The 9,368-nt window shown below is 43.2% G+C and overlaps 1 protein-coding gene across 4 annotated transcripts in view; it reads left to right on the top strand.

The window, feature by feature from the left end:
• The window catches only part of LOC117960130 (signal-induced proliferation-associated 1-like protein 2), an 83,644-nt gene that overhangs the window by 19,778 nt on the left and 54,498 nt on the right, over window positions 1-9,368 (top strand). For all 4 annotated transcript variants that reach the window (XM_034897797.1, XM_034897795.1, XM_034897798.1 and 1 more), the window contains exon 3: window positions 1,871-1,877. The gene's annotated coding sequence lies outside the window, so the exon portion shown is untranslated. The remainder of the gene's footprint in view (window positions 1-1,870; window positions 1,878-9,368) is intronic.

Raw genomic sequence — 9,368 nt, 5'->3', positions numbered from 1 at the left:
AGGTGGTGGTTTACTCTGGAGGCCTGCTGGGCCATATCAACCCCACACGTCCCTTTCTGTCTCACCATAGCAGTGCAGGCTGGTGTGGCTAGGCCAAGTTCGGGGGACAGATGGTCCCTTTTGGAGAAGGGCCACAGCACAGTGCTCTCTGTTCGCAGGGCTCCACTGGAGCAGCCAAGAACAAACATGTTCTCCTTCTGGTGGGAACTTACAGGAGCTTCAGTCTGCGAGACCTGAAAAGGTTGTGGGAGTGACATCTAAAACTATGGATGTGTGCCTCGGGTGTGACACTAAAGCTGGTTGACCTTATAGAACTAATTGCTTCGTAATAGCCACATTTTTAATAACATGGAATTCTATTAGTCACATTAGTTGGTTTTTTTATTAATTTTGTATTGGAGCTGGGACTCTACACGAGCCTTGGCCGAGTTTACAACCTCGCTTAAATCGTTTCCCTCGCTTTCTCTGTCGCTGCAGTGCTTGTTCTCCATTCTCATGTGTATAAACAGGGAAAATCTGTTGTCCTGTCTATTTTAATTCTCAGATCACCCTGAAACAACTAAAGGACAATGGCAGTGTGCTGCCTGGCAGGCGCTAGGCAGAAAGCCAGCTGGCAGGCCATCAGGGTAGGAGACTCCCATTTCCAGCGGAGCCAGGTGGAGGCCTGCTTCTCTCCCGCACTTCAAACATAAAGCCAGCACTACCACAATTGTGCTCTTTTATATAAAACTCACTCCAACTCCAGAACAGGGGCTCTTTTCTTTTTTAAATGTAACTTTGCGGCATAGGTCCGCTCTCCACCTTGTCAGTGGGATTAATCAAAGCTACCATCCGCGCTGTGGTTAAGCTCCCACTTGATGGATTGCTGTTAGTATTTATGTTAATCTTGGCATGTAAAGGTCGTCATTCCAGGGCTGTGGTGGTAATTTAATTTTTTTATCAACGTCTGTACTCCTAAAGCATCTTCTGAAATTGGAGTTTACAGCAGAACAGATGCTCAAGGTGTATTTTACGTTTGCATTAGAATTACTCTTACAAATGACTTAATGAATGAAGCCTCTGCTGTGTTTCAACAAACTCCTGAAGTACTTAAAGAACATCTGTGGCAGAAATTTACTGAGCATATAACATGCCAAAACACTCGCTGATTATTTTATTTTATATATTTGTATTATCAACACTGTTCCGTTTGAACCCTTCACATGCATAGATTCAAAACATGCTGCTGTACTTCATAATACAATTCATTTGAAATACTCAATTGATTTTTCCAGGTCAACAGAAGTGAAAGATATGTGCTTTCCTGTTGTGTACACATAATTGGATTTTCAAAGACTCTCCTTTCTTCTAGTTTCCTTTTGTTTTCTATACACAATCATGGTGTCTCCAACCACTCTCCACTGGCAGACCACTATTCATTGTCTCTAACTAGCATATGGTATATCTGGTTCACTGTATGTTGCAAATTAAATATTTTGCAGTTTCTGTTGTGTATACTGTAATAAAATATGTTCCCTAACCCAAGTGAAATCACGGTTGACCCCTGCACTTTAGACTTTCCAGATGGTGCTACTGTAGCACGAAGCAGTGCGACGCTCATGGGTGCACGGGTGTAGGAAACACGGTTATGTTCGTGTAAGCTGCCTCCATAAGAAAAAAGGGCTCAATATAACCACCAGTCCAAAACCACAAAGTCAACCACAAAAGCAAACCGCTCTCTTTTATTTAATTTTACACGTAAGAGCACAACTGTTGACAGACGAGGTGTGGCAAGATGGCTGTTTGACCTCGGGTTGGCTCTGTAAGCACTTGAGCAGATATCAGACAGCAGCTCAGAGCATAACTACATGTCTGTGAGCTCTTTTTTTAGTCCATCTGTCTTATATCTAGGGAAAGCTGTTCATTCTTCCTACACTGTTGGAAGTTGTGGAAGGAGTGAAGTCTTATTCTGGTATGAACAACTTCCTTCTCTGCAGAGATTTCTGTATATAGATCAAAATGCAGACAGAGTACGAAGGGTCGTATGTGAAGTAGCTCTCATCCCAGAGGATAGAGTCCTGGATCCACTGCAGTGCTTGTTAGATAGAGGCAGTGTATCTGTGCACCTGGGGCACTGACAGGGCATTAGTGAATTTGGGCATTTCCCACAGTGCATTGTAAGGGCCGGCGCCGGGGGAATGATGAGACGATGCGGGTACATGTTTACTCTGTTGTGTCTGACCTCCTTTTTTATCTCTTCTACTGATTGTTCTTCTTCTGTTGGGTCAACTCGGGTCTGTGTGCGCTGAGATGTAAACAGAAAGCCTCTAATTGTCTCTTTGCTCCTGCAGGAGCGCCTTCTGTTCAGCTCATGTACACACAATCGTCTCCTTGGTGGTATTTTTTTGTGTTCTCTTGGTCTCCTCTTTTGCATCTGCACCCATCGTCATGTTAGCGTCAGCTCACCCTGTGTGTTTGCTTGAACCATGTCAGAGTGGTCCGTGGTGATGACGTGACAGAATGCTGATTGTTACGTTTTTTTTCTGTTCTCGCAGACTGTCAGAGAGAGATGAGATTGCAGAAGAGTGGTAATACATGGAGGGACTGATTGTACGTTAAAAAACTGAATTGGCATCTTCTCTCAGGCAACATGACAGGTCTGCAACAAAAAGAAAGCCCTGCACTGGGTTTCGGTTGATGCAGTTTAGCTCAGTCTGTAGAACAGTCTGGAGGGTCGCCGGTTAAAGTCCCAATATGGACCAGAGTATGGAAGTGGACTGGTAGGTAGACAGGTCCCAGTTCACCTCCTGGGCACTGCCATGGGGCTCTTGAGCAAGGCACCAAACCCCCAACTGCTCTGGGCGCTGTCCCTTGACAGCTGCAGCTCACTCTGACGTCACGCCATGAGTGCATGTGTAGGTACTGAGCACGTGTGTGTATTTCAGGCCTGTATGTGATGTGTATTCTAACAGAGTGAAAACACTGTAATTCCCCTTGCGGAATTAATAAATTATAAATTATTATTATTGTTGTTATTAAGCCTCCGGTTATAACATGGCTTCTCCAAAGTGGTTTGATAATGTCGCGATTAGTGCCACGTTTTAGGTGTCGGCTCTGTGGTGCATGTTCCCTTTTACACATCCATACATCCATAATGGGTTACAAGCTGTGATGGCAAGATAGTAAGGAGAGGGAAAGTAAATGGTTCAAAAACACTGCAACGGGGACTCCAAAATACTTATTAGGAAGAGAAGTGTGGATGAGGAGGAGAATATTTCGAGCAGCCCTGTTGAAACTATAGTGGATGAGTATAGTGCCAGTTGATACTTAAGCAGCGGCGGCGATGTCCCCACAGCATCTGCTACCAGCAACCGATGCAAAACAGTAAGGAGATATGGTCTGAGTTACCTGAAATTTGGATTCAGTTGGAGTGGGACGGGGGAAATGGGGCAGAGGAAGTAGGCCTACAGCCTAGGCATCGACGTTGTCTGTCAACAATAAGTAGCGTTCTTAGAAATAAACCTGAGTGAGCTGTCCGTAGCTGAATTAGTTAGGCCTATGCTACTCTATTTTAACGTGGGCCATAATGGTAGTAGTTATAGCCTAATATTTTCCGAAGTGGTAGGGGGTGTAAATAGTTTGAGAAACACTGGTTTATATTATTTCCAAATCAGGTGAATGGATCAAATTTGACACCAAGATGAATCCTTTCAAAGCAACTTTGAAATAAATCCATCCTGTGAAATACGTTTCATGTAAACACAAGGCTCCTTTAGGACTGTTGTTGTTTTACTCTGAAAACTAGTAGAAAGCAAATGGTCCTTGGAACAACTAGTCACCTTCCATATGGCTGAGATTAACGTCCTGGTAATTTACCCTAGTTTAACATTACCCAAACTTGCAAATATCTTATCTGGTCCTAATCATGGCACAGATATAAAATAAAGAATATGTCAAAATGTGGCATATGAATATACTTATGATGTATAATTAAATGGCATTAAGTTTATTTACTCGCAGTTTTAAGTGAGTTTCTGCCTACTGAACAGGATAGAGAAGAGAAGAAATGGGTCACACATTTTGGCACATCATAAAAGCGTCTGGCACACATTCCATTCTTGTTTAGTTTAGGGAACAAACATATAAGCTCCTCATCTGCTTTTGTCATTGTAAAGCCGTATCAGGTTCCAGTTCTTAGCTGCATTCACACCAAATCAGACATTGTGGTGAAACTGGCAGTCTTCCCATTCATTTGAATGTGAGTAGTGCGTTTTTCGCTGAAGATTTCAAAAACAAATCAACTTTAAGTGCCCATATTATGAAAAAAACACTTTTTTTCCGGGATTTGGGGTGTTACTTTGTGTCGCTGGTGCTTCCACACGCATACAAACTTGAAGAAAAGCATTCATGTTGTTTTGAGTGAGATACAGGTTTCTGAATGTCACTCTCAGGGTGAGCTGTTCAAAATCGGTCCGGCTTTCTACGTAACTAGCCAAGACGAGGTGGCTAACCACAGCTTGCTAGCTTATTCTCAATGGCAAAACATTGCGACAACACACACTAGTTCACACTAATCTCCAAAAGAACTACTTCCATGTCCGTGTTCTGCAGGTATTCCACAAGTGCCTCTGGTCTTGAAGAAGTCTCCCAGCTAATCCTGCCTTGGACTGACCAAAGTTGGAGAAAGAGTTATCAGGCTGACGGGATCTTACCTAGCTACTGCGCACATGTGACTCCCATCAAAGATAGTAAAGAAGTGAGATGTCTCACTCTGTAGCTAAAACAGAGACCATAAACACGCAGGGTGGAACTCAACTTGACGTTGCGCTGCTGTGGCCAATCACACAAGCAACCGCTGATGGACACAATGGAGACAAAAATGGGCTATTTAAGTGACACTCCCACACCGCTGCACAACCCTGTGCTAATCACAGAAACTCCCGATTTGGTGTGAACGCAGTCTGAATCATCTTCTCTCTCTCCTGTAACATAAACCTTTAGCTGAAGCTGGAGCTTGTGTATCTATTCATTTCAACTTTCAGATTTCTGGCTCTCCACAAATTGCACCCTTTTGCGTGGAAGGACAGGCCTCCAGTCCCACTCTGACAGCCTTTGTGAACACGCCAAATTGGATTTTAAATTGAGTGTACTGGAGCTCATAATAACAGAAATAAAGTTACTTGAATGCAAAGGTGGGATACAGGGGGGGTGCTCTGAAATGGATGATGCCGGCAACTTGCCATCCGTCATCACTTAAGTATTATTTTTATTCTGTAGCTTACTACTAATGCAGCCCCACTTAACCTAAATACATTTTAGCATATGTGGTTGGTAAATTCTTATCCATGGGAATATTTTTAGGGTAACTTGGCTGGATATGGTTTGTTGTTAGTTTCCACATATCAGGCTTGGTAAGGCAGCTGGCTGGAACTCATTTTCTTTGGTTTCCTTACCTCCCACTGAGGGTGTGACCCTCTATTCACACTGGCCATTACAAACTCAGCATTAGTCCCTGCAGGCATTATTGGCACATTGGGGTGTTCGGTTTGTGCTCTAATCACAATAAGAAGGGGTGGAGTTAGGTGATTGGGTTATTACCGGCTCAGATATAGGGAGTAATCGCATTGTACAGGAAGGGGTGGGTTCGGCCATTAACACCAGGCCTTTAGCATCAGTGCTAATTTTGAGTGTCAGCTGGTGGGAGATTCCTCCCTGTTGTGAGGTTGAATTGTGCAAGCAGCAGATGAAAGGGGAAGCTGTTGAATGGTGCATTTGGTTTTCTTTGGTCCATACCTTTGTAGCCTCAGTCGGTGTTAGCAGTGGTGCACACACACCCAGCCTCAACAAGTGTCCTTTCTGGTTATGGAGGCTCTTGGGGAAGATGGTATGCCTGGTTCCCAGGCCCCAGTAATGAACTCTCAAGGATAACATCGCCCAATTAATTGGTTCTGTGGTTTAATTGCACAAATGTCTTTGAGCAAGGTTTGGCATAACTCCCGTTCTTTTTTGTTTCTTTCTGCTCCACTACTTTCAATTCTCTTCTTAACCTCACATCCTCCTTTGCTTTAACCAAGTTAAGGTAAAGAATCGCTCCAGTGGAGCAGCAACACGGCTGTGTTCATCAGATTGGGAATGCCTGTGTCTGTTTGCTGTCCCCCCCCTCCTTCCCTGACTGAAAGTGTGATAAATTTAATATCTATCCTGCCCAAAACCATCGTGTACTCCCTTCCATTTCCCACCGCATTGTTGGAACAGCTGCTCTCAATAGTGGATTGAAAAATAAGCTCCCACGTTGTTTTAAATCAATTCCTTGGAGGACGAAATACCAAAACCGTGTGCAGCGTACATTTGATGGTACTTGAGTGTGATGTGACATGGAATGTGATTCATTGTTTTTACTGTGAGTTTGAGGAATCAAATGGCAGAAAGTAAAGCATAAGCAATATGCCTTCTGTTTTGTTTTGTTTGTTTTACGCTTGAATTTTTCTTTCCTTGTGTTAATGATTAACAGTATGGCACATCCTAAAAAAAACAATAAACCGTAGAAGGCAGGTAAGAAGGAACTTAAATTAACCTTAAAACAAATGGGGTTGTGAATGACTCACTATATGACGAAGTCCATGAGATGGAAAATTGGTGTAATCATCTTGGCCTCTAACCTACACTGCACCCTAATTTGGCTGTGGGACGAGAGGACGGCTGCATCGCAGCTTGGCCTCTGCTTTGGAGGTCGGGGTGTCTTGGGGACGAGGCCAGCTACTACTTCCTGCTTGCCGAGAACAGAGGAGCATTAATATGGCTCAATTACACCAGGCTTTATTAAAGATAATTGGCTATAATTACAGGTCCGTGTTCCCCTCAGGGCCCAGTGTAGCCCACCATCGTGGTAGGGCTAAATAAACATGTATGGCCTAAGTTGCCATAGGCTGGACACTGTGCCATTGCTTTGCCAGTGCAGTGAATAAGAACACTGTGTTATTATGATAGTCTGTAATGATGCACAATAGGTGCACTGGCAGTAACATACAGCTGAATGGTGCCTTTGATGGCCAAACACATGCAAATCTTGATATTTTGCATGTGTATATGTGACAACCAGCCGACACCAACTAGTTTGCTGCAGAGGATATTTTGAAAGGGAACCTTAGCACTATGACAATGACAAGTTTGGCTCAGAGAATCACGGGACGTGTGGGATGTGTTGCTAACATAATAACATTATTTTTCAAAGGGCTTATGGCACAGCCCTGCTATTTATTTATTTATTTTAAAGATTTTAATTCCACCGGACAATTGAAGACGTGAAAGGGGAGAGAGAAGGGGAATGACATGCAGAAAAGGGCCAGAGGTCGGAGTCAAACCCGCGGCTGCAGCGTTGAGTAAATCGCTATATACGTGCGCCTGCTTTACAAACTGAGCTTCCCCGGCCACTTGAGCATACAGTATGTGCCTAATTTCCTTAAGTGCTGTCAGCTCTGAGTGGAAAACTCTAAATAATGTTGTGCACATAATTGGTTTTCAACTGGCATCAAATAGAGCTGAAGTGTTAATATATACAGTGCCATTTTGTAGAACATCCTTGCATTGTGGCTTAATTTACATAAATATAATTTTTGAAGAAAAAAATTCACACTTATCTCAGGTTGCTAGGGCGTGAAGTATTTCTCAATGTGCCATACTACCAATTCGATCAATCCCAAACTGTAAACATGTGGATATTCAGAGAGCTGCAACCAAAAACCAGCAAGAAGACACAAGACAATTCTCTTGAGTGTGCCCTCTCACAAATTTTGCAGTCAATCCAGTTAAATTGGTAGGAGTTTGTTAAAGTACACCCCCTGAAAAAGGCCACAATTTTTCCAAAACATGACTTTTCAATTCAAAACGGCTGACTTCCTGTTGGGTTTAGGGTATGGCTCCAATACGTTTTTTTTCCTAGTCTTGATATGATACTTATGTGAAAGTTAAAGGAAGGGGGCGCTATCGAGCCAATTTGCCAACCCCAAGTCTGAGACCCATATCAGTTTGCAATTTTTACCAAGCACGATATGCGTACCCATTTTCGTGTGTTTTTGAAAAGCCTAAGCACCTCACAACTGCGCTCAAACACTATTAATAAGTATATAATACTACTACATCTTAATATAGTATATAAAAGAAGATGAACGAGAAACATTTAGAATTTTAATAGGGCCTTCGCCCATGACAATGTCTGTGCTCGGCCTCTAAAATGCTTACAGCTTTTTCTGGGGGGACTTCCTCTCCATGAGCACAGTGACAGTTGTGTAGGAGCTGTAGAAATGACTAATGACAAGTCCGTCAGAGTTGGCTGACATTATGCCGGGTGTCCTGCTCGAGCAAAATATGGTAGTGGACCATTAATCTGAGGATGGTGGACAGAACGTGTTCACCTTTCTGACAGCATATTAATATCTGTCGGGCCTTTAATCAGGCCACAATGTCAGAGGATTATTTTAAGACCTGACAGATCCGCTGGGCCACTCCTCTCTAGATGAACCAAGATGAAAGACAGACTATCCACCATCAGAGACAGAACATGAGTTCATTACTGTAATTAGGCCTCTCTCGCTCGCCCATCTCTCCTTTGCCATCCCTTCCTCCTGTTCACCAGGCCTTGTCTTAAACACCCATAATGGTGATGCATTACTCCAGTAATAAAGGGCTGTTAGCAAAGCAGACTGCCCACCCTTCCAACTGCTGCCTCCCTTGCACACAGCGCCACAAAGGCAAGGACAGAAAACAGCCTCCTCCAGGTCAAACAGAAGATAGATTCTGCTGACCACGTAGCCTGTGGCACTCTCTATTTGTCGGGGGTGCAGGGGGATGGATGTGGAATGAGACATGCTACAACTGTGTTCATTAATCACTGTCGCAGGGAGAGTAGTTAATAGAAGGCAGGAAGGGGGAAATCAGACCACCATGTTCACTGGTTTACCAAGTCCTGTCCTCAATGTGAAATAAGCTAACCCTTTCCTGACCCTGTGTAGCAGCACAAACAGAAAGAGCCGAGCATAAACAGACTAGTCTCCTGCGTTTTGTTTTTGCTATGAATTTAGGAGTGGGAAATGGATTGGAGGGTAAACTGGAAGGCTAAATAACACTGATGTGTTGTTTTTTTTTGTTATTTTTTATTGCTGGGTTTATATCTGGATTTCCATTTTTATTTAACGTGATGACATAATGTGTCTGTTTTCTCCTGAAAGTTGGGCTTTGATTGTTTGTCTGTGTTGACAGCATTACACCCCTCTATCTTTTTTTAGCCGCTCGACACAGACTACTGTGAAAAGTCATTCACCCTTCTGTTTTGTTGTCATGCTTTGAGAATATACATTGTCAGTTTCTTTGTTTTTTTTTTGTTTCCCAGTCAT

The sequence above is a fragment of the Etheostoma cragini genome, chromosome 17, assembly GCF_013103735.1.
Source record: "Etheostoma cragini isolate CJK2018 chromosome 17, CSU_Ecrag_1.0, whole genome shotgun sequence".
Classification (NCBI taxonomy): domain Eukaryota; kingdom Metazoa; phylum Chordata; class Actinopteri; order Perciformes; family Percidae; genus Etheostoma; species Etheostoma cragini.
This window is presented reverse-complemented; position numbering and strand designations above follow the sequence as displayed.